General features: G+C 36.7%; 1 protein-coding gene across 4 annotated transcripts in view; it reads left to right on the top strand.

Annotated features, from left to right (window-relative positions):
• LOC5571073 (synaptic vesicular amine transporter) overlaps positions 1-25,515 on the top strand; it is a 155,206-nt gene that overhangs the window by 91,782 nt on the left and 37,909 nt on the right. The gene's annotated exons all lie outside the window — the stretch shown is intronic.

The raw sequence follows: 25,515 nt of genomic DNA, 5'->3' as shown, positions 1-25,515 counted from the left end.
ATCAAGATCTAGAGATATCATATGTTACAAAGTTTTGCATTCTTATCCCTCATGGTTCATATCGCGCAAATCAGAAAAAGCGCCCCTACCGGCCAAGTTTTCAAGTAAAAAGATGATCATCAACTCCTAAAGGTAGATCGTACTTAGCACTGAAACTTCGCCGAAGACAGTACTGTGCTATCTCTTTTGGCATACGAGATATTTAACAACACCCCCAAAGTGATGAATCCCATAAGCCCTGAGTCTCCTATAACGCAGATTCCTGTAACGCCCCCCAACCATGTGTCTAATAGGAGACCTGACTGTACACCAATGAGCCCAAATTGCTTCAACGGTGATGAGTAGGATTCATAAGTGTGGCCCAATAACTGATCAGCTGAATAATTTGTCGATTTCTATAGCTTTAGTTTCTATTATCTAGTTCTATAAGAGAATAGTTAAAACAATCCGTTAATTCAGGATGAATTTGTGAGCTCGCGTCAAGACTCTGAGCTGATGGTTGGTTCGTTTCTGGGTTACCAACGGTGTGCTAGAGTTTGGAGGGATTTTCTTCAGCAATTTTACTAATTTTAAATTTTGAAATTTTCGTTAATTTTGCAAAATACATTCAAAATAAGTCGATGAAAAAACCGAATTTAGTACTATACCATTTAATTCCACACTGAAAATATATATTATTTTATATTACGAAATCGTTCGTTTAAACTACGAAATTATTCGTTGTTTTCTGCAATGAAACAGTTTCGTAAAATGTATGCAATCAGCTTCGTAATATGATTCAAGCTCGAAATCAAAACAAGCAATGATTGTTATAATGTACTGAACATTTCGTAATCGAAATTCGTTTGTTTCGTATTCAGAACGAACATTTATACGCGCTTCTTCTTACTTCCCTCGGCTGCGGTCGTGTCATGTTGTATTTTACGAAATGTGTCTACGAAACCTTTCGTTGCAGAAACCAACGAATGATTTCGTAGATTAAACGATCAGTTTCGTAATACTAAATAATTCGTAATACGAACAACACGATAACGCACATCTACGAATTGTGTACCGTACATCTTACGATTATTTCGTAAAGTCACTGAATCGCGAAATTCTGTCAAGTACAAATAATTCGTACAATGAATGAAAATAGCGTTATATGTACGAAATCTTGTTTTACGAAATGGATTTTGGATAAAATACGAAGCGATGTTTTCAGTGCACTAGAGCATAGCTTCCCAAACTTGGATTTCGCGACCCCCCAACGTCTGTTCAGCTCGCTTTTTGATGATAAAACGAGCGAAGTGATGAAAGGTCGGGGGGTCGCGAAAGCCAAGTTTGGGAAACGATGCACTAGAGTTTGTATCCTTTGACAGATACGCGTAATTCGACCTCAACTGTAAGGCCGTCTTCAGTGTCGTGTACAACGGCCTTACAGTTGAGGTCGAAATACGCGTATCTGTCAAAGGATACACACTCTAGTGGAATTAAATGGTATAGTACTAAATTCGGTTTTTTCATCTACTCATAGGTATTCTACTAAACAGCTCGAAGATTTATTATCATTCAAAATAGTTATTCAGCGTGAAAAATAGTAGAATTTACACCTACTTTACACCGTTTGAACAGTCAACAAAAATTTAATATTTTATCACTCTGAAACAAGTTAAAACCCTTAACCCCTGACTATAAGCATAATTATAAAATTAAAATTGATGTAGTTTGTAGACGTTTGGAGGATAACTAAAACTGTTTATGAAAATATCGAGTTAGGGAAGTAAACTTGCATGGGAAACTCAAACCTCGTGGCCGTGCGATTAGTGTTACCAAACATTTAGCCACATCGAGCCAAGGGGTGTTGGTTCGATTCCCGCTTCAGTCCGGAAAACTTTTCGTATGGAATGTATTTCGACTGTGCCACTGGGCGTTGCATACTAGTCCGTTGTCTAGTGTGGTGCTTCCTTCAAAGGGCAAATCGTCCACTAGAAGCATTAACGTGTCGATGTCTTTTTAAACAGATCGCATCGATTTAGCGAACATCGAGTAAGAGAGGTATCGATTTACAGAGCGATCAAAGTATGTTAAATTAAAGGGACCGCGCAATCCATCGAGTTAGGGGCATTCGGCCAAATGGTATCCGGTCAAATGACCCTTTCGGCCAAATGACCCGGAGCTAGAGAGGTGTCCCTAAGAGAAACCTAAAAACGCGGTAGGAATTTACAGAATCCTCAAATTTTCTCGACTTCCCGTGGCATAGACTAACTGCGTACCTGTCACATACGAATGCAAAAATGGTCAATTGGCATAGAAAGCTCTCAGTTTATTACTGTGGAGAGCTCATAAGAACATTAAGCAGACAAGCACGCTCTGTCCCAGTTCTAAAATTCAACGGAAAACTTTAAAAGTCCCACTAGAATCCTCTGATCCCATTTTTAGAGATTCCCCTGAAAACACTCAGGATCATACAAGCAACTACCAGGATCTTATTTGGGGTGAGAAGCTTTTGAATCCCGCCATAAATTACCAAATACTCAAAGGCTCAACAATCAAAATCAAAGATCCTCAAGATGCGGCTAGACATCCAGAATTTTGCAACACCGCTCAATCCTCAAATCAGAGCAGTGCGGTTACATCCACAATACTTAGCGGGGTCTGTTATAACTTGGTTTGCCATCGTAAAACCCATCATGCTGCAGTTCTGTAAACCAAGCGAGGTTATTCTACTAGTGTTGTACAAAATACAATAGCACGACCAGTAACGTGTTAATAGTGAGGTCCTTCTAACCATCCGTTGTTAAAATGTTATTATATTCATGCAGCCCTAGGTCCTGATCATAGATCATGATTTGGCCTTCAATTGACCTTAAATGAGCACCACTAGTTTAAATCGAATTTTAATGTTATATTTTTTTCTCAGACATGGATGCACCAAATGGTGTAAAATGTCTTAAATAAATAAAAAAAACTAGTTTAAATGAACATTTTTATTAATAAACTAAAACAGCACTTCTAACACTAGTAGAACTGCCATACCCACGTTTATGTCAGTATGAATAATTGAACCTTATTGTTGGGCTTTTGTGAAGATACATTTTTTTTGGGTTAAGTAGTTAAATTTTTTTTTTCTTGCAAAAATTTACTCAACTGTATTCTCACATGGAGCTAAATAATATCAACAAATTGGTGATTTCCACTTCCTCGATCCGTCTGAATGAACTGCTCTTGTCTGCAACTTTCTTTATTAGTATTGAAGAATGAATTTTTACTTCAAAATGATGAGTTTGTATTAACAATAAAGTACTAAAAATAAAGTATTATTAACATTTTTTTTAATTGACAGTAATTTCCATGTAAACTTACGTTGTATTTAGGTCACCTTTACTGCCCATAAAGCATAACTGTCCCATATTGATTTCCTTGAAAAAAAATTAGCGGGTAGCATATTTTTTATGTATATTTTTATGTGTGCACATAAAATTGAGCAGTTTATTCGAAAACATTGCGGAGTTAATTCACACTAGTGCTGTCATAATTGAAAAATAAAGGCATAACAGTCTCTTTATAGAACAACTTGCAAAAAGTTTTTTTTTTCTGTAGGGAAAATTCCCTGCAATACAACTTCCTCGCGAGTACATATTGGTTGATATTCGGCATCTGCGATTCATTCTATATTTTTAAATAGAATATCTTATTGATTTAAAGTAAGAGCAGTTGCATCATGTAAGGTACCGCGGGGCAAGTGGGAACGAAAAAAACGATAGTTCAAAAAAATTGTTCAATAAAATTTTCAAATGCCAATGTTTTTCAAATCCAACAACACAATCACGTTTTGGCAACATATTTGCTGGTGTGTGCATAACATTAATCGAATAATTTCGAAATTGTGATAATCTTGGAAGAAAGTTTTAGAATGAGCCAATGGACGCAGTTACCTCGCTAAGCGGGGCAAGTGGGACACATCCAGTTTCATGCGTCAATCCACATCAGTAAGTCAACCATTACAATAATAGGATTGATAAGTCAAAGATTTTTAATTTCAAGTACATATTTGATGTACATAAGGGATCAACCATAAAATACGTTACGTTTTAGGAAGAAACCCTTTATTCAATAGTATGTCACCTCACATTTAATATTAACTGAAAATTCCTCAATAAAAGCGTAAAGAGGAATTAAACATGTTCAAAATATATCATTTATAAGTTGTTAATTAAAATGTAGCACATAAACAATCAATAATTGACGAAATTATAAATATGTTTTGTGATTATTTATATGCATGGCAGAAAACCACCTTATGGGATTGAATTGTTTTCCATCACTACTTAATTTGGTAGAAATAACAAATAAAGTTCAAATAACATAGAAAAGTAATCGTTCTCATGATTAGATGATAGAAAAGTAATCGTTCTCATCATTTCAAATTTCAGCTGTGTGTTTGTTCAATTTTGAAGTAGTATTTCAAAAATAAAAAAAATAATTAAACAATAAAGAATAATAACACTTTTCTTCTCCCTTTTATGCAATTACGTAATTAGAGGTTGATCTTTTTTGATAAAAATCATTTGTTTGAATGTTTTAGTGCTACTCTCTAGCAAAATGTATGAAACGTGTACGAAGGGTGTGAATTCTAGTTTTTGTTTTGATAGGTCCCACTTACCCTAGGTACAAATATATTTTGAAGTAAGATAGACCATCGAAAATTTCATATGAAATGAAAACAAAATACTGGTTTATCGTTAGCAGCTTGTAATAATACTAAAAATTATAGCTTACTGATGGAAATTAAATTTAAAACACATTTATTTTTTGCGAGTCAATGCAAGACGTGAAACGTGTCACAATTTGTCATGCAAGTTGAAAATGGCGCTGAACTGACAACTGTTACATGAACCACATGCTAATAAAAATAACAATATTCATAGTACTAAATACATTCCTTGTCATTGTATCTTCAACTTTCTAGAAGAATACCCCCATGAAAAACTTTTCCTAGTTGAGCTATGACGAAACGCCCCACTTACCCCGGATTCTCACTTGCCCCGGGGTACCTTACTTGATATTGTAACATGGCTCAATACCGCGCTCCTGAAACAAAGCAGAACCACTTTTGCCGGTAATGACCATGTGATAAGCAAGCTTTGTATAGAATATGTTCTATGTCTCTATGAAAGGCTCAAGATAATTTGCTGATGATTTAAAATTAAAATCATGATTTTGTATTTGTTTTAAATTATATGAATGATCGTTGCATAAACAATGAAACTGAAATAGTTTTAGCGATAATAGCACATCTCTTCAGCCAGACCTGGTGAGGCTGGTAAGAATGAATATAAGTCCGGTCGAGGGTCCATCAGGTTGAACTTTTCTTTGCCTTTGCAGGGCGTAGTGTTACTCGATATAAATTTGTTAAAATAATCGATTGGCAAAGAAAACAAGTAGGTATAACAGTTCAATTTACATTAAAACTATAAACAGACCCTTCCCTAGTTTCAGGTGTTCCAATACATTAAAAGGAAAAGTAAAAGAAGTAGGGCAGCAGAAGAAGAAAGGAAGAATAACTAATTATTGAGTTGGGTTTATTTTGAATGGATCATTAAAATAACCAAAATGGCCGCTATGGAAAGCAATGATAGCGCCACCGTAGCCTTGTGTGTTTGACAGAACAGCAATGATGTCACAATGTTAAATCCCATATACAGTGGCGCCTTTGTTTTGATGCGGTGAGCACTGACAAAAACTACCTTCAATGATTAATTATTAAAAACAGATACAGTTGTGAACAGTGATTGGTCATATGAAAGTTGCTAATCCTTGTATCGACTAGCTTTTTGGACAAGTTTTGGATGTTTTCAAATATAAAAAAGGTCAAAAGGTCGAAAGACAAAATGTTGAAAGGACAGAAGGTCGAAAGACAAAAGGTCGAAAGGACAGAAGGTCGAAAGACAAAAGGTCGAAAGGACGAAAGGTCGAAGAACAAAAAAGAAGGTACAAAAGGTCGAAAATCTTTGGTCAAAGAAGGAAAAAATTCCCACCAAGCAAATCACTTTCGACCTTTTGTCCTTTCGACCTTTTGTCCTTTCGACGTTTTTTCTTTCGACCTTTTGTCCATAAACCATAAAAAAGCTTATATTTTACGATGTTTCGGTTCATTGTAAAGACTTTGAGCTTAGAGAAGTAAGATTTGAGCAAAAAATTATTTAAACATTGTTTAATTCCGATCCGAGTCTACTTCAGGATCCTCGTCCTCTGGGCCATCGGAAGGATCGGCCGAAAACTGCATGCCGCTCTTCGATTGAAGTGAATCGAAAATGGGCGATAAAACCGCATTGTCTAGCCTCTTAGACGATATTTCGAGGTGTTCATCCTGGCGGAACATAGTGGAAATCTGCATTTGATTCAGGCACAAGGATTTTGTCTTCGTTTTCACTATCACTTAAAAGCATTTCAACAGCTCAAGTGACATTGAGTATTGTTTAATTGTAATTGATTGTCATAATGACAGATTCTCGGAATATATTGAGTCAACGTTCTGCGCAGGCCGTGAGTCTGATATGGCTTTATTTCTGTTACATTGCAATAGAATAAAGGCAAAAGCGAACTTTCTTCAATTTAATGCTCTTATAATTATATTTCCGTAAGAAACTATTCAAAATACATCTAGACGCTTAGTATTAAAGACTATGTTGCTCTGCTAGACATTTATACTGCCATTATCGACGTTAAATGGGCGATTTTTCTACGATCAGATATTCAACTTCATCGACGAATTTCTCGACCGATAGCAATTCCATATGGGACAGTTATGCTTTTATGGGCAGTTTATACCAGTACAAATAATGATAAAAGTTTACACAATTGTTTATTATTATCCTAAGAAATCTGAGAAAGGAGTTTCAAACTATTTTGTAATTTGAATCGCCCTAAAAAGCACCAACACAGTTCTTGACTTGAAATTCTAACTGCCTTAAAAGAATCATGAAAATTCCCAACCCAAATAAATTTTGAAGGAGATTAATTGAGACTTCCAATACATTAAAAGACTAAGGACTGTTCATTTTATAAAGTGGACACCTTGTGCATGCTGTATCTTTCTTATTAATCAATGAAATTTCAATCAAATTTGATAGGAATTGATATGAGTAGAATTTTTTGTGTAAAAGTACGTCCTGACGGAAGTCCTAATATAGTATTAATATGAAAAATAACTTACGCCTTCATAGAGTTACTTAGTAAGTCCCCACGTCACATTCAAAGCACAACAGAAACACAATTGTTTTATTCTTAGAAGACCTATCAAAGTACATTGACAATCATCAAAATTGGCAACACTGCTGTAATAAAATCGATTTTATTTTCCACATATTATTTTCATAATATGTTATTCTAAGATTACCAATTGAAAAATTCGGAGAAAACTGTTTAAAATTTGCTGTAGATCGATAAATATGCGTACATGATTTTAAAAGTATGAGACTTTTTAGTAAAACTACCATAAACAGTAAAATTTATACTTAAGACTAGGATTACATATTTCTCAGGAGCACATAAATGTACTGACGAGCCTCCAACCAAACCGCCTCTCAGCTCATCGGAATCCTAGTGTGCTGCGCTTGCTGGAGGCTCACGAAAATTCTAAAAGCGCGCGCTAGGTGATGTGCTCTCGGGGAGACTCGTCACATGCGCTGCTCGGCGTTATGGCTCACCATCGGTATCCAAGTTGTGAAACAACTGCTTAGTAACGAAGAGCCTCTACAACTATTTTCGCTTCATTATACAGGTGTCTAGATGGTCTACATGATATGATTGAAGACTCGCGATCCAAGAGTTACAATTTCGAACCCCATTGAAAACTTTTGTAATCACTTCAATTATTGCGCTGAATTTTAAACAGCACATGTGACGGAGCGCATGAGACCGCAGTGAGACACATTTCAAGAAAACTGAGGCGCACCAAAAAAGGTCTCACGATGTACAGCGCTCCGGTGCGCTCGCAAGCAATGAGGCTCCTGCACCTAAGGCTACAGCACGTGCACAGTAACTCTACTTAAGACTGTAGTTTAATCTCACGATTTAGCATTCGTTTATACCAATATAGTTTCTTTAGTAATCCAAACTAGTTTTGAACACGCTTTTTACTTTTCTCTTTTGCTGAGAGTGAAAGGATGGTGTATCAGCAAATTTGGCCAAAAATGGGTAAATCACTAAAGTTACCTAATGTCATAGAATGGTGGAATATAATTGATATTTTTAAAGTTTTACCTTTAGTAGAATAGTAAAGGATACAAACATACAATTTGTTCATAAAAATAAGGATTTTTGTTTTGCGAAAAATAATATTAAACTTTGACGGACAGCTTTTTTGGAAAAACTATTTAGCTCTTCAACCAAAGCATTTTCAAAGATTTTATATTTTCATAGCATTTAAAAATAATAGGTCAACGATACACAGAAAACCGATTACGATTTTATCAATAAATAAAAAAGATATAGCATAAACAAAGTGTCCATTTTATAAAATGAACAGTCCTTAAGTAAAAAACATTCGAGCCCAGCTTCCTCCAGCATGGTCTTGTTATGAAATCGTGCTGAGGACTACTGAGCTGAAGAGGGATCCTATCGTCCTCCTATGTGCTTTTAATATATACAATCAGAGTATACCACTATTTGGACATCTTCATGATTCACTTTAGCATGGGAGATTCTCGACGTGGAGACAATCAAACGTAACACTTGGAACAAATTTATTTAAAATCTATCGCCCAATGTACACCATCATCATTTGGTGAGAAATCTGCACAAAATACTGTTTCGTGCAACCATACCTGCAGATGGCGGTAGTGTAAAATGTCAAACACGAAGAAAAACGATGCACGTGCCTCCGGTTGTGTGGATTGTAACATCTTCTTCTTCTTTCTGGCGTAACGTCCCAACTGGGACAAAGCCTGCTTCTCAGATTAGTGTTCTTATGAGCACTTCCACAGTTATTAACTGAGAGCTTTCTATGCCGATTGACCATTTTTGCATGTGTATATCGTGTGGCAGGTACGAAGATACTCTATGCCCTGGGAATCGAGAAAATTTACCTCACGAAAAGATCCTCGACTAGCGGGATTCGAACCCACGACCCTCAGCATGGTCATGCTGAATAGCTGCGCGTTTACCGCTACGGCCATCTGGGATTGTAACATAGAAAATTTGAAATGATCCCTAAATGAGTGGTCGATGGAAATTTCATCGTCTGTTTGTCTGTGGTAATACTAAGCTCCAAACCCTTAAAAAAATCTCCACTGATAAAGTACATCAAAACTGTCAAGAATAGGATACGCCCCTCTACCTTCATAAGCTCACGAAGAATCACAGCTAATGCTTATTGGGATAGCAGGCACATCTCACGAAAGAACAGCAGAGGCGGTGGAATGAAAAAAGGACGTAAAATATAGTCAAGGCGTGATCCAACTGTTGAATGACTGTCGTCAACTTAGTAGATGCAACTAGTGTTGGACTATATAGCAGCTATTCGCGTATGTTCTCTTGTTCGTTCTACAGTCATTCGTATGATACTCGAATAGACTAGTGCCGTACCGATATGCATGCAACAGATGATAGTCGCATGCAACAGTTAGCTGCCGGCAAGTCTTAGTGATATGGTTTTATTTTACCATTGCAATAGTAAGCTTTAAACAATACTTTAAGAAAAAAAAAGTAATTCAAACTCATTTTACATCCTGTATTCACTGGACAAAGATGCTTTTGAAAAAAAAATCAAACCAAAAAACATTCGCTCCCAAAACGACAGTTCGTCCGCTGGGGTGGGCTGCTGTCGTCGGAACATTCGAGGAACATTCTCCCCTACCTTCAACCTGAACCACATTTCATTACCACCGACCGGTTGCGTTAATTTTTTATACCATCTCACTTAGCTAGGCTGCCGGTGCCATTAGTGGACTACCTAAGCTTTAGAAAATCATAACAAAATAACGAAAAGCCTTAACAGAGATCTTTTGACGTCAACAGGAAGATTTCAACCTCTACTATATGGGAAAAATATAAAAAGAGTGATAAAACTATTTTTTTTTAACATAAAATCGCTTGAGCCACTATTGGTACACGTGTTCCAGTAGTTGCGCTAGTGTTCCAGTAGTAGGCGTTCGAGAATGATACAAGCAATTATAAACAAAATGGTAAATTTTTACATAGGTTTAACATTTTTCCCTCGGAACAGCAACTGTTATCTTTCGAATGAAGCATAAAAATCATCTCTGGGACTTTTCTTCATTTTTATACATCCATTTTAAAAACTGCTTCCATCCGTTGATCCACTACTGGAACACGACGGCAACTACTGGTGCAAGGGAGCAAATTTTTTACGTAAACTTAATTAATTATATGACTTTTTGCAAGAATTAAAAGCTGGAATTTGGCAAATCGACTAAACTAGAGGCGATCTAGCCACCAAAAATAGCACATGTCGTTTTTATCGAAAAATATACGTTTTATTCCATAGTCCAATCTACTGGTACATTACAACCATTGGTACCGGCACCCTAGTAGGGCAATTTTGCAGCATTTTCTTTTTTCCGGACAAAAGATGGGAAGCAGAAAAAGCAATCGTAACCTAATGTCCTTCGTTCCTGTGGCATCTTAAGAAGCACAAAGGGAGACATTATTTGCATTATGCTTTCAGGATTTGTGTCAATCGGAGGACTGGAGGTTCAATTTGTGCATTTTTTATCTTCCGATGACGGCCAATTTACAGCGAAAAGACTCATCAATGCGCCGAGAATATGGCTAGTACTTTATTCAACAGGCCTAGGGCAACGTTGGCTAGGTTTTATAATTTGAGTCGTTTCTTTCGAGAAATACTTTTTTCACCTGAGAAAATCTTTTCTAATATTTGCTCGTTGCCAGGCTATTGGCAATTGATCACTATGCTTATTCGAAATTTAGTTTACATATGACATTTGAACAACTCAGATATTTCTAATCCTGCTCATTGTAAACTGGTTTTGACGGTTTGACATCATATCATAATTATTTAACCGAACAAACAAAACCTGAGATCGCGTGCTTCCAGATAGAAAGCTGCCGATTGTGCCAGCTTTTGGCAAACGTATAAACAGGATAGAATTCTTAGAGTTAATTTAAATTTATAAACATACGCTAATTTATTCAAAATCATGCATTGTGTTATTTGACTAGCCAAGTGAGGTACACCGGGCAAGTTAAAATGGGAGGGACAAGATGAAAAAACGTTTCCGCAGTGATGGTTAGACTTTTTGGTTAATCCTTCAGCGCTACGAGTTAGTTTGAACTGCAAAGGTTAAACACATTGTTTGAGAAAGGAGGTAAGTTCACAACCATCATTACTGATGATGATTTCACCATGAGTTGCATGTCTCAATTATGCTGCAACCACATTATGCAGCCCACAGACGCTCAAATCAAACAAGTTTGATTTTGCTGAAACCACCGGTGGGCGGAGCTAAATGTTTGATGAACTGATCGAACTGGTTGTAGAGATGTTGCTCCAACATCAACGTCCGCATGTCGATTTGAAGCTTCGACGTCCCATGAACTACCGCTGCAGATGGCAAGTCAAAATGTGTGAATTTACGCAGCGTTGTCTAGCAAATGTACGCTCTTGAGTTGTTTCTATGTACTTTACTAGCGATTTCCCACAATAATTAACATATTTCTTTAGCAAATCCACCAGCAGTTCTACCTGTGATGCCATGAAAAGTTCAATAAGGAATTCCTCTACGGATTGTACCAGGAATTCCTACAAGGAATCTATACGGAATTCCACCAGGAATTCTGCCAGGTAAAGCTGCAGGAATTTCTTTAGGAATTCTACCAAAAACCCTTCATGGATTTCATTGGTAATTCCTTCATGATTCCACCAAGTGTTCTACAGAAATTCAATCAAGATTTTGACCAGCGATTTAACAAGATATTCCATTAGAAACTCCTACCGAAAGCTCATTTGGAATTCTTCATGGGATTCCTCCAGGAGTTCATCGAGGGATTCTATCTAGGGCTCCCTTAAGAAGTTCATCAGGAGAACTTCAAAAGTATCCATCAGAAGTTAAAGTGAGGATTCCACCAGGAATCCTTTCAGAGATTGCACCAGGAACTCTATAAAAATTTCTTCAAAGGATTCCATCAGTAGTTCCTCTAGGGATCAGGAGTTATTCTAGAGAATTAAACACGAGTTGGTCCAGGAATAGCACTACTAGTACTTCTAAAGATTCAATCATGAATTCCTCAAAGGATTCGTTCAGGAATTCCTTCAGGGTTTTTATCAGGAGCCTCTCTAATGATTGCATCGGACATATCTTTAGGAATTCCGTTGGATGTTCCTTTATAAATTCCATCGCTATTTCCTCTATGGATTCCATCGAAAGTTCAGTCAGGGAATTCCTTCAGGGATTGCACCTGGAACTCATTTGTGGATTCTATCATGAGTTCCTCTAGCAATTCCATCAAATGTTTATCCAAGGATTCAAACAGGATTTATTATAGGGATTCTAACAGAATACCTTTAGGGCTTTCTCCACGTTTTTCTGGGGATGTCATCATCCTCCAGGGATTCCATCGAGAGTTCCTTCTGAGATTTCACCTGGAATTCCTCAAGAGATTATATCAGGAGTTCCTCCAGGGATTCCATCAAGAATTCCTTCAGAGATTCCACCTGGAATTCATCCTAGGATTCTATCAGGTATCCTTTAAAATATTTTATCAGAAGTTCCTCCGGAAATTTAAACAGGATTCCTTCTAGGAATATCATAAAGAATTCCTCTAGATTTTTTTTTCAGGAGTTCCATCAGGAATCTTATCAAGAATTGCTCGTAGGGCGCCAGGCACTCGTTACCGAGATGCGAGAGAGGTTCGAATTCACCACGACATCGGCATGGGTAGAGTTTCCTTTTGACGTATGTTCGCGAGATCGGACGTAGGTACCTATTTAAATCTGATTGACGTAGAAATATGAATATCCGCTAACTGAAGAAAACAAGATTTCGTTGCGACAAGGTAGAAGTTCACATCCCCCACGGAGTGTATATGGGAAAGGTTTATCACAAAAAATAGACATCGCTAAATCTTTCACCATTCGAATATATAGGTTTTTAGCTTTCATATGACATGTTCCCCTAAAAAAATCCACCGAGGGATCCCGAACATTTTTTTTTATTTAAAATTTTTGTTCTTTAGAGTACATTATTTTTAAATGTAATCATTGCAAAAGACAGTTTCGTTGGATAAAAGTTTTATTTCCATATAAAAGTTCATAAAATAAATATATATACAACCATATACCATACGGGGTTGGTTACCCGATCTTCCCTAAGGTTGCTCGTACCCCGGTCAGTACCACGAGGAGGTAGGGATAGGAGTTGCTGGGCAAGAGGCTAAGGACCGCACAGAGGGGTCTATTTTATTACTTCAGGTACGCGAGGAACCAATGGTACGCCATGCCCAGCCATTTACCAGGTTGACAGGTACTGGCACCATTGTTTTCAAGTTTTGTTCAAGAGCGAAAGAGAATTTCGCCGTGAGATGCGTCACCCCACGGACTCGAGTTGGCTTTAAAAGCATGCCTGTTTTGACTCTTGATTTCCTTTTTGAGAGCTAACTTTGCCTCTCTGAATGCTGCACCGCGTTTTTCTCCTTATGCTTCTGTGCGTGCGCGTTGCATTCTTCGTCTAGCCTGAAGGCAGATTGCTCGAATATTTGAAATTGATTCGCACCACCAGTACACCGGCGGCCTGTTCTCTCTAGGAGGGGCTTTTCTCGGCATGGAAGCATCACACGCTCGTGATATCACAGCAACTAGCTTATCACCGTTTGAATCCCCTTCGTCCACAATAAATCAGGATTCCGTCATTCTCTCACAAAGGAGCATGCAACATATTCACCGGATCAAGCACTACTCTTTGCCACCCTGCATTTTATGATGCAAAAAGGCGAAAATCATTTGCGTTCACAAAATTGCATTAGAATTCAAAAAGTTTATTCACATAAACCTATAAAATTGTTCAGAAAACTATTGGAAAACATCTTCTTTAAAATTTTAGCTCTTCTGCGCCTTGTTTCACCATGGTGTATCTAAATGTGCCATCCTGAATAAAAATGCATTAGTCAATGTATGTGATATGGTAAATACTGATGCAGGTGATCCAATATTTGTCACCACGATTTGGAATGTAATGAAACCAATTCTAAATAACATGTTTGTTTTAAATGACAGTTTTCCATAGGATGGTGAACATTGGAATATCTATCCTAAAGCTGTATGTTATAGCGATTTATCAGGCAAGGACCTTTCCCCTCCCATGAAAAAAATGCTAAATACCACTTGTTGTTGATTGATTCATCCCCTTTTCAAAAAAGCGTAAAGCCTCGCACATTTAACGACAGAGATTGGTTGCCTTGGCTACGATGATTCACTGTTAGGGTGAAACATCAGAGAATCCGATTTGTGTCAGAAACGTTTTCGAAGACACTTAACTGGTTTTTATATCCTGTGAATAAAAAATAAATTAATATGGTAATCAGTCCACAGTAATAACTCATACAATGAACAATCGAAAATATATCCAGAAAATTCCACAAATCACAAATTTGTTCATGACTACAACAAAACATTCAAACCATTAGATTCATACTGCTCAACATTACATTTGACAAATTCGTCAACACTAAAGAACAATTCCGTTCATCTCAATACAGCAATCGCTTCACCAAAGAACAGCTTTGTTGGGGACGGACCTGGTGTAGTGGTTAGAACACTCGCCTCTCACGCCGAGGACCTGGGATCGAATCCCATCACCGACATAGTCACTTATGACGTAAAAAGTTATAGGGGAAGTGGTGGTAAAATGAACAGGGGTGGTAAAATGAACACCGTGCCTTTTACCGAGAAAAAACAAATTTCGATAAATTTTTATCACGCACGGACGATTTAGAGCATAAATCAGAGTGTTCGGCTTGATACGTAGGTCAATTGAAGTGAAAATATCAAAGAAAACTAAGATTTTAGAAAACCACGTTTGAAAAATCAGAACCGACGTAACTTTTAGCTCGGAAGACTTGAGGTTTTTCAGTGATGTGAATATCGATAAGATATGATGTCAAATCTGATACCTATAGAATTCTTTTTGAATGGGTTACAATCATTAATGGATGTATTTTCGGTGGAGCAATAAAAAATTTCAGAAATATTTGTTTTGCTCACGTTTTTTGCGTGGTGTTCATTTTACCACCAACCGCTGTTCATTTTACCCACATAGTGCAGGTAAAATGAACATTTGCATCGCTTTTTGATAGCGATGAAAATATGTGAAAATTTAGCTTTTTTAGTCTGAATCCATGTCACTGCTTTAGATTACATCCCTATTTTTGATGTTTACGATAGAACCAAACAAATTCCTCGTTTTTCTATCAGAAACAAGATGATTTCCTTAAGGTGTTCATTTTACCACCCCTTCCCCTAGTGACGACTTCCTTCGGAAGGGAAGTAAAGCCGTTGGTCCCGAGATGAACTAGCGCAGGGCTAAAAATCTCGTTAATAAAGTCAAATCAATCAATCAACAGCTTTGTTCACAATAAATGACGATTTCGTCAGCTCTGAAGAACAGTTTGGTTCCACTCATATCGGCAATTTCACCAAACTTTTCAAAAATAAGTAAAACTGGCAATTCACCACCCAAAAAAAAACTATTAATTCCAAAACACACTTCCATGATCCTCGTCACCACTTTTATATCCTGTGAATAAAAATTCAATAATATAATTATCACGTTCGATACCTTTGAATGTAACATATTATTTTATTTTTTTATTCACAGGATATAAAACTGATGAAATAGCAAACAAACTATTTCGATCTTCTGATTTCAAGCTTGCTGCTTTTCTGAACAAGGCTAAAAGTTTGTTGCAAACTAAATTCACAAAATTTGTGGCATTAAAGTTGTGGTGGAAAAATGAATTTAGATTCAAAACTGAAGCCAAAAATTTTGAAAACCGAAAAGCGGTTCAAGCTGAAAACTTGATCGATTGGTCTGGTTTTCTAGATTTGTGCTCTCGAAATTTTGATCTATGGCTTCGATTCATCTTCACCTTAATAATATTTCTCCAGAACAGCCATGGTAATGGATACACTGGTCTACGTTTCGCTTTAATCATCTGCCGATGATAAGCACCGGTTGCAAGGAATGGGAATTGAAATGGAAGTAAAATAACAGTTACATTTATTGCCATAGTCTGTGGTGGGTGGCGCAGACGGTTATGCGTAGGGTTTGACCTGATAGGGTAAACTGTGAATTTTGATGCGAACAATCGTCTTTCCGATTTCTACTTAAACACTTGCATGTTTCACAATGGAATTTTGAAGTGGATCAAGAATTCTAATAAGTAAAGTCTCACTACACAAAATTCCACTGAAGATTCGACACATTTGTTATGTAGTTACCAAATAAGATTATAATTTAAAGAATAAATAAATAGCAAATAGATATCTATCTAATTCATAATGCATACGACGATAGTCTCAATTTATCTTATTTGAAGATTTCATCAAATACTGCAACGAAACTCTAGTTATCCCTTTCGGATGTGACCCATTTTGCATAAAGACGTTTCGCATAAGGACGTTCAACATAATAAACCGCATAAAATAGTTTCACATAAGGACAGGTAGTATTTTGAAGAAGGCATATAATTCTCTTTATGCCAAACGTCCATTATTCGAAACGTCCTCCCATAAAATTATACGAAACGTACTTATGCGAATCATCTTTATGCAAAACGTCCCGCATCCATCTAACTCCCCTTTTTGTCACGAAATATTTACTTTTTCAATGTTTCTGTAAGTCTCTACAAATAGTCATTCACCCTATAGAATTCAGGCGATATTAACCAATTCCTCCTGCTCATAGACCATCACTAGCAAGGTGCACTGGTTGGGCGAGCAAATTGGATTGTAAATAGGTTTTATTACTGTTAACATGCCGCACAGGAATGCTTGCGGTTTAAATAGTGGGTGGTAAACGAGCCATTCATAATCTTCAGGAAAGCAATTATGCAGCATCCGTCGGGCATTGGAAGCATGGGAGAAAACTTAATTTATGATTGACTCATTGACAACATTTATTTTTTAGGGTTGATCATTCTTATTCTTCAATGTAATGATATTTAAGATAATCCGCTGCTGGACTCGTTTCAACTGGATTCGGCATTAATTATCAATCGACGAAATTGGATTTAAATCCGATAATCCGTGAATATGAAAATAATATAAATGTTACTACTCAGTACATCAACATTTATTTATTATCAATATATTAAGCCTGGGTTAATCTGTGCATCCAAAGTACTCTGAGTGCGTTGACTCGCATCTGTCATATTCCGAAGACGTTCAATCGATACGTGATATGACACCACTTCATTCAAGGATTTATTGATGGCACATACATATAATCCAATCATCAGGATGAGTTACCGCTTTTACGATGCAACGAATAACGTGTTAAAAAAAGTCAATGGATTTGTGTAAAATTATTGCTTTTTGTTTATACATAATTTCAAAATCAGAGGTGATAAAGTAAGAAGACAGAGTAATATGCTGCCGTTCTACGCATATTTGCCCCGCGGCCCATAGAGTAAGGTGGGGCAAAAGTTCGACCTAAGTGGTATAATCGAATTTTCCAGGAAAATAATAGCTCTTGAAATAAAACAAATACCATACAGCGAACCTTCACCATATTGGCTATAATTTTGCTTAACAAACTTTTGTCAAAATATTCACCCATTTTCAATTATAACAGTTTCAAAATTGGTTGTCTTAAACGAACTTTTGCCCCACCGGTGGGGCAAAAGTTCGAATCTAGTGTGGGGCAAAAGTTCGATGGCTAAAACACAAAATATCAATACGTTTATGCCAGACATACTTTATACCAGCCGTAAACTTATGTTTGCCGAAAAATACACACTAAATTATCATTAAAAAAATGCCTAAAACAGGGTTTATTAGAATACACCCAAAAAATAGCAGTTTTTCGCAAAACTAAGTGGAAATGTAAAATTTTTGTGACATTTTTCGCACGATCAGGCAAATTTAGCTAAATTTGAAGATAATATATAGATTTTAGGCAATTTGAAATTTTTTCCGTGAGTTTATACATGGGTCGAACTTTTGCCCCGCAGATTCGAACTTTTGCCCCGCTATGGGCCAAAAATTGTTTCCAACCATTTATGCAAAAACTAATACACGTCAAAGCATCCTTATGATAGGTCTAGAAACGCCCTTACATAAAATATTGAAAAATATTTTATCTTCATTTGGTTCCATGCATCGAAAGTTTGACCAAATATTACAATATTTACGTCGAAAAACAACAAATAGCCATAACTTTTCCAAATCTCAATCGATTTTTATAATATTTTGAGTGAAAGTCTCTTACTTGAATAGCATTCGAACCACCATGACATTTCAAAGTTATGTTTTTGATTGAGCTAGAAATCTTAAAAAGAAACTCTTACCCCACTCGAACTTTTGCCCCACTTTACTCTATGTCTCTGTTTGTTAATGTTAAGATATTGATTTGTGGGCAATTGTTTTGTTTTTGCGTTTGCTTGAATTTCCAACCAAATTTTCAACAGCCGGAACCATTACACGTAAGTGATTTCGATTAAAGTTAACTTCCTGGCCAGCATTGCTTTAAAGAGCATTGTAAAACTGCATAACATGCCATTTATCGAAATGTATCAGTTGCCACTTGATGGCCGATGCTCAACAAATCATCTTTTTCAAAGATTTCCCATCAAGCATAGAATTTCTGTAGGAGAGCATTTTGCATCGGACCGTACTTGAGTGCTTGCTTTTGATGTGAAAGTATACCACAGAGAACATAATTTTCCGATTAAGGAAACATTAATGGATGGAACTGGAGAAATTGTGACAATGTGTCGTTGTCGTCCTTGTCGTTCCTTCCACCGGTAGTCGTAACGGAAATGGAACCAGCAGATGCTCAACGGTGTGGAAATTGAGGAAGTGGGTTCTCCTTCGTACCATTATTAGGCCCGGGTGTAATAGTAATCTTTCTGTCGCCTATCTTGCGTTTATTTAGCGCCAGAGGGAATTTCGGTACAACAAGAGGGAGATGTCCCAGTGGGCTATTAACTGATTGGCTGCTTTGGTTTAACAGTAAATTAACGTGCGGTAAGGTAATTTAACATAGCCAGCAATGGTACCTCTCCATTTATCATTTCAAGTCAGAAATGAATTGGTATGATAAAAGTACAGTAGGAACTATAATTCAAGTTCGAATATAAAGAGCTTGATCAGGTGCATCATGGAAAAAATATAACACGCTGCAGGGATGCCAGGTTGGAACACATGTCTTCCTTTAAGAGAAAGTTTTTCTTATCAGAAAACATTTGAGTAGCACAAAAGATATGTAAAAGACATTTAATTTGTTTTAATCATCAATCATTTGCCTATTTTTAGGTTCAATAAAAAAATATGTATTTTCAATTGCTGATTTTTTTCTTTTTCTTGGCATTACGTCCCCCTCGGACAGTGCATGCTTCTCAGCTGAGAGCTTTCTTTGCCAAATGAGTAGGGATTCTTTTTAAAACATCTCAACATATTGCTCTATTTCTCTAATTCATCTTAAAATTTTCCCAGATGTTCATTACTTGGAATTCTCAGAGTAATCACTAGATAAATGTCAAGAGGTCGGAGTAATTTCTACAGAATTTTATTGGAAAACATCTTCCAAAACAAAACTCTATGTCAAAAATATGATCAAAGCAACCAAAGTTAGTCAATGACTTCAACATAATGCTTTTATAAGCATGTTGGAAGATTTATAAAACGTTAGAAACAGGTCGATCATCATAAGTACGCATAAGCTTGCAGTAAAGATTATGAAGCTTTCTCGAAAACTTTTGAAGAGCTTCTCTAAATATAAAGTGCATTTCGGATGTATCTGAGTGTAGAAGAATCTTGTTATCATACATGAGCAAAAATTTCACAAACATTCAGGAAAGCTTTTTTGATAGCATGATCAAAGAACATTAGCATCTGTTTAGACCAAAAATCTTAAAGCGAGAATTTCATATGATGTCGTTATTACAAATCATTTCATCTACCAGCATTCTCTGGAGGGACACCAACAGGATCGACTCCCAAGTTACTAGAAATGAGTCGGCAAATTGTTTTATTATCCTTCTCCCGTGCACCCTTCGAGAGCAACAAGTCTTACGATAACATGATACCTAACGTTTGTTGTCCGTATCGTGCAGAGCAATACGCTATGGTTGACAAATTGTAGCAGCCAGCATGAAGCAAACCGGCGACGAGCAGCCAACGACATCTGACGATATGGTGGTAACAACTATAGGCAAATTCAAATGACGATGATGATGATGATGTTCTGCTCCGGTGAAACGGTCTCTCCATCCTTCCGGATCCTGATGGGCGAAGAATGAGTTGATGTCACCGTCACCGAGATGCTGGTTAATTTTCCAGCTAATTTTTCCTCTATTTAAATTATCTTGCTGTAATTACAACGATGTCTTGTTCTCCTATGTAAAAGTCAAGCTACGGGTTATGTTATCAAATGGAATAACTCTTCTTCCTTTTTGGACTCGTCGGCAGTGGATGAACTCGAGTGGTCAGTTTAGTTTTCAATTAGCACTGACTTATCGGTTAATTTGATTACAGAGTCAAGATAACTCATTTTATAGTTTTGAAGTGGCTGACGAGAGGTTTAAATTTTCCCTGCAATTAAACCAATTCAGCAGCTTCCACTGTGAACATTTAATTCATTTAAACGACCTCAGCAACGACAGAGAATTTGGTAAATTTCAGGCATTGCAGAATTCGTTAAGTATCATTTGATTTTGAAGCACGATCAAAGCAATTGAAGAAAAACTTCCGATCCATACCCCAAGTAACATTGATAGCTGACTAACAGCTTATTCAGTTAAAATGATGTTTAAACAGCTTCTTTTAAGCTGCAAAGCTGTTATTCAGTATCAACTGAGTGGATACGAGTAACTGACACTGAAGAAAACTGCAAGTGGTAGTCGAAATACGCGTATCTTTCAAAGATAAGCATTTAGAGCGGATCTAAAAGGTACAAGGTAGCAAATCGATTAACTATTTTATTTTACTGTGTAGAAATTTTCTGTTTTCCTACCTCTATTGTAAAAAAAAATAATCCTATCGTGAATGGATTAATGCTTTTGAATACAGCAAAACATCTTTTTTACGCCCGAACTGGAGGAGCGTAAAAAGAGGAAGCGTAAGTTGAAATTTGGAGCGTAAAAAGCTTTTCATTTGTTCTCAAAGAGTTTTGCAAAGAGATGGGGTTTATCCGTGGTTCTTATCTAGGGTATCAATAGGGATGGCGGTAATCCATATCCAACGCCATTTTGTAATCTAAGATGGCGTCCTCCGGTTTGTGAAAAGGAATTGAAACTCAAGCAAATTGCAAGGGTTTCAAATGCTTTTCACAAACCGGCAGTCGCCATCTTGGATTCTGAAATGGCATCAGGCTTTAATTTCTGGCATCTACTCATCGGCCCTGTTCCAGAAATACCCATGTTACATTGCACTATGGGCCAGGGACGCAATCTAAAGGGACAAAATTAATAACTCGGTAACGAAGCGTTTCCGGCATTTGGTGTCTTCGGAAAAGTTTTGTGTAACAACGAGGACCTTCTACTGACATATACCGATAGTTCGTAAATCACCCGCATAGGTGGCGCCACAATCCAACTTTTTACTGTGACGTTCTAGTGACTTCACATGTTCGGCAAAGTTGTTCATTTTGATATAAAAAAAAACTCTATCGAAGACGTCAAAATTCCACAGCCTACTGTTTTCGAGTTATTGGCAAAATTAGATCAAATTATGAAAAAAAAAACTATTTTTTCACCGAATTTGACATTTCTCCTAAGAAACATGTCATATAATACTGTTTGCTGATAAATAGGGTAGGTGTACCAGTTATGGACATAGTGGTTCCCTATTTCGCCATACGCCATACTTGAAAAATAGAGCAATTTTTGAACCTTAATATTTTCAAACGCGCAAAAAATCGCACACTCAAATTTTAAGGCTTGATGAAACGAATGTCAAAATTTCAGAGAGGTATGTTTTGGTGTTTGGTTTTTCTACGGTTTTTTATTCATTACGCGATTAATATTTTCGTGGCAAATATTTAAGTGTAATATAAAATTAGCGGAAAAACTATATTTTATTATTTCATGAAATTATTATATCTGCCTTTAGTACAAACTGGCTTTTGATTGCATCTGGAACTCGTCTGATGCAACATTCGTCGGAAGCTCAACAATCAAGCAAATAATTGGAATTTGAACACATATTCAAGGTTAAACAACCTAACAGTTCTCAAAATTGAAGGAATCTTCAAATTGTTCAAATTGATACCTTTGATCTGTATCCTCTGTTTCAAAACATCCAGGGATAAACGCACATCCCGCTTAAAAACAAATACAAGTTCATGACAAGATATATTGTGCTCTGAAATTTTTATATTTAGAGATATCGACATGAATGTGCTTTATAATTTGATTTTCTGTATAAAAAGTAACACATTCGCAAAATGAATTGCTCACCTTGAGCCATGATGACAACAATTAACTAACACATGATCAAATTTTTCATGGCATGATTCAAATGATGTAATCATTGAAGAAAAACATACATGTGCCCAGGTTTAATCTACACTTTCATCTACATTACTCGATATTGCAACTTTAGCAACTGCTCTTAAACTGAATTTTATGGCTACTATGTTGGCTTATTTGAACAGTTTTCTAAAAGTTTTTATTCCATGACTCGTTATTTCTAAAAGTCGATCCCTTCAGATTGACTCATGGAAATTCAACTGTATTCAACTTTTTTACGCTAGCATGCTATAATTTTTGAATCACCCCTCACTGACATTTCTAGCATACACTATAATTCACTTTAGAGGTTGGATCAAAGTAAGCTACGGGTACAGCAAATCTGTTTAATTAATATGAAAAATCAAAAAATTTCGTTGTTGTTTTTCAGGATAAGGAAATGGAAAATATGTGATAGTTTTTATTTATTTTCAAATGTTTGCTATTTCAGGATGAAGAACGATTAATGGCGTCCACACATTCAAAACCAAATCGTGGTCATCTAGTAGGAGATACATATTACCGTTAGGATCACCGATCATTATGATATGTAAAGTTTAAAAAGCTACTGATTTAGAAAAATACATTGCCCTCCGTAGGCGTGGCAATTGCGGTTCTTGAATTGATTCTTTGGAGTTTCTAATGATAATTAGTATTTTTATGTCGGAGTTTACATTCAAGCTATTAGAAAAAATAACATCTATGACCTCCGCAATATGATGAACTTAGCATTTCCCCTTCAAAGAATATACACTATCATCATTCCGTGGGTTTTATTTCTGCTGCTGCCCGAAGCATATTGAAATTAAATATGATAACCACATCCGTCCATTATGATTAGTTAAGTTTGGTACTTTTCAAGAAGCATATAGACCAAACAGATTAACTTCCCAGATCACTCCTCCAGATATAGACTTTTTCCATGACTTTATTGGATTAAGATCTTAGCCTTTTTTTTCATGGACTTTTGAGGATTTTGTCTAGAAAATTATAATCGAGCCTTGTCAAACTTTCGTCCCATATGTTCCCCGTTTTTCTGAGAATAAGCATATTACGGACAGTTTCAAATTCCGGATACTCTACTTTGTATGGGAACCATTTTCCAATTTTTCCAATTTTTGCCGTACAGAAGATATGGAAATTTATAATGATCAACTGCCTTAGACGCATCTTTAGTGGTTTGTCAAATGTATGAAAGATTTATTTTATATACTTTCTGTTGAATTATACTTCACTGAGTCCTTAAGTGTCGGTAGAACAGTACCTTCAATACCCTGGTAGTAAAATCAAGAAAATGTATGGATTACCGTGTATCTTTGTCTAATCAAGATCAATCTAGGACGTAGAGCATTTTGACAGTATCTATGATAGTTCGTTGTATATAACCCGAGAAGAATATGAAATTTTTAAAGGTTCAATTCAAGGTTTCCATTGAAAAATTCAAATTAAAATCGTTTATTTTAAATTTAAAATTATTGTTGTAAAAGTAATTAATTAAATTATGTTTCACTTTTTTCGACCTCTACTGATGATACGCCTCCGTATTTCACGGCTAACGTTCTTATCAGCCTTCAGCAAGGGTCCAAGGTAGACGAACTCGTCGACCGCCTCGTAACATTGCCACCTAGGCGAGCCCTGTCGCGTTCAGGTCCACCTACTAGCATGTACATTGTCTTGGACACATCCACCAGCAGTCCAACTTTTGCTGCCTCGCGTTTCAGGCCTTTTCAAATGGTCAGCCGACAATGTCCATATAATCCACGAAGCAAACAAATTGACTGGATCTCGTAAAAATCATATCTCGGTCGCCAAGCCCGAATCTCCGCATAACACATTCTAGCGAAATATTGAACAACAAGCACGTACCGTTTTGGAGCCATTCGCGTAGAACTTATGTGACTAAAAGTCACTTTTATGTTAAAAAGATCTACACATATAGTATCTATATAGTTAGGTAAAATTATTCGCTTCCTGTCCAAAAATATCATCATGGTCCAAGTCCAATCAATCAGCGTCTCCATATTGTTCGCCAACAAACTACGGATACGACAGTCAATTTATGGTGTATGTTCCTATCAGGCAACAAGGAAGCACTAATATCGATGGTGTTGTAAATTTTCCATTTTTTTTTTTCGGAGCTTCCTTGCACCATCCCTACTCGAGCACGGAAAATGGATACATAATTGAATCAGTGCGAAATTTATTAGATCACAAATTGTTCGCTTTTATGTTGCTATCAAGCTTATTTGCCTCCTTTGCCATTTTGTCACCTTCGCCAGCACCTTATTCAGAACCCCAGTTGAGAGTGCTACTGGTGCATAGTTAGTTAACTATACGTCTACGATATTTACATGCCGGGACGGGACTGCAAATCAGAAGGCAACAGCAACAACCAGCGTGTTATAGCTGTTTGCCAGTCGCTCGAAGTTGGAAGTTGATGATGCCCAGCAGGGATGATGACAAGTAACCAGTATCGAGAAAATCGTTTAAGATGCTATCGATTTTCACTTAAATTCGCACCAAGAATCAATTACCAATGCAACTGCCCTCTAGAAATATTTACATGTTAACCCAGCGGAGGCTCTACCAATAAAGTCAAAGGTGCACAAGGAATCCCAGACAACCAGAAGTCGCATAACAATTTACGCATAAAGTCGTTTATTTAAACAAATTTCATCACTCCCGCACTACATGGGGGATGATATCGTTTGATTTCCTCGCATAAAACGCTATTTTATGTGTTTACATGTACATTTCGTTTCGTCCCGTATACTCGTACAAAGTAAGTCGGATCAGTCCGTAGCAGCTGTCAAATCAACTTTGTTA

This window comes from Aedes aegypti, chromosome 3, assembly GCF_002204515.2.
Source record: "Aedes aegypti strain LVP_AGWG chromosome 3, AaegL5.0 Primary Assembly, whole genome shotgun sequence".
Taxonomy (NCBI): domain Eukaryota; kingdom Metazoa; phylum Arthropoda; class Insecta; order Diptera; family Culicidae; genus Aedes; species Aedes aegypti.
The sequence above is the reverse complement of the archived record's forward strand: the minus strand, read 5'-3'. Positions and strand labels throughout refer to the sequence as shown.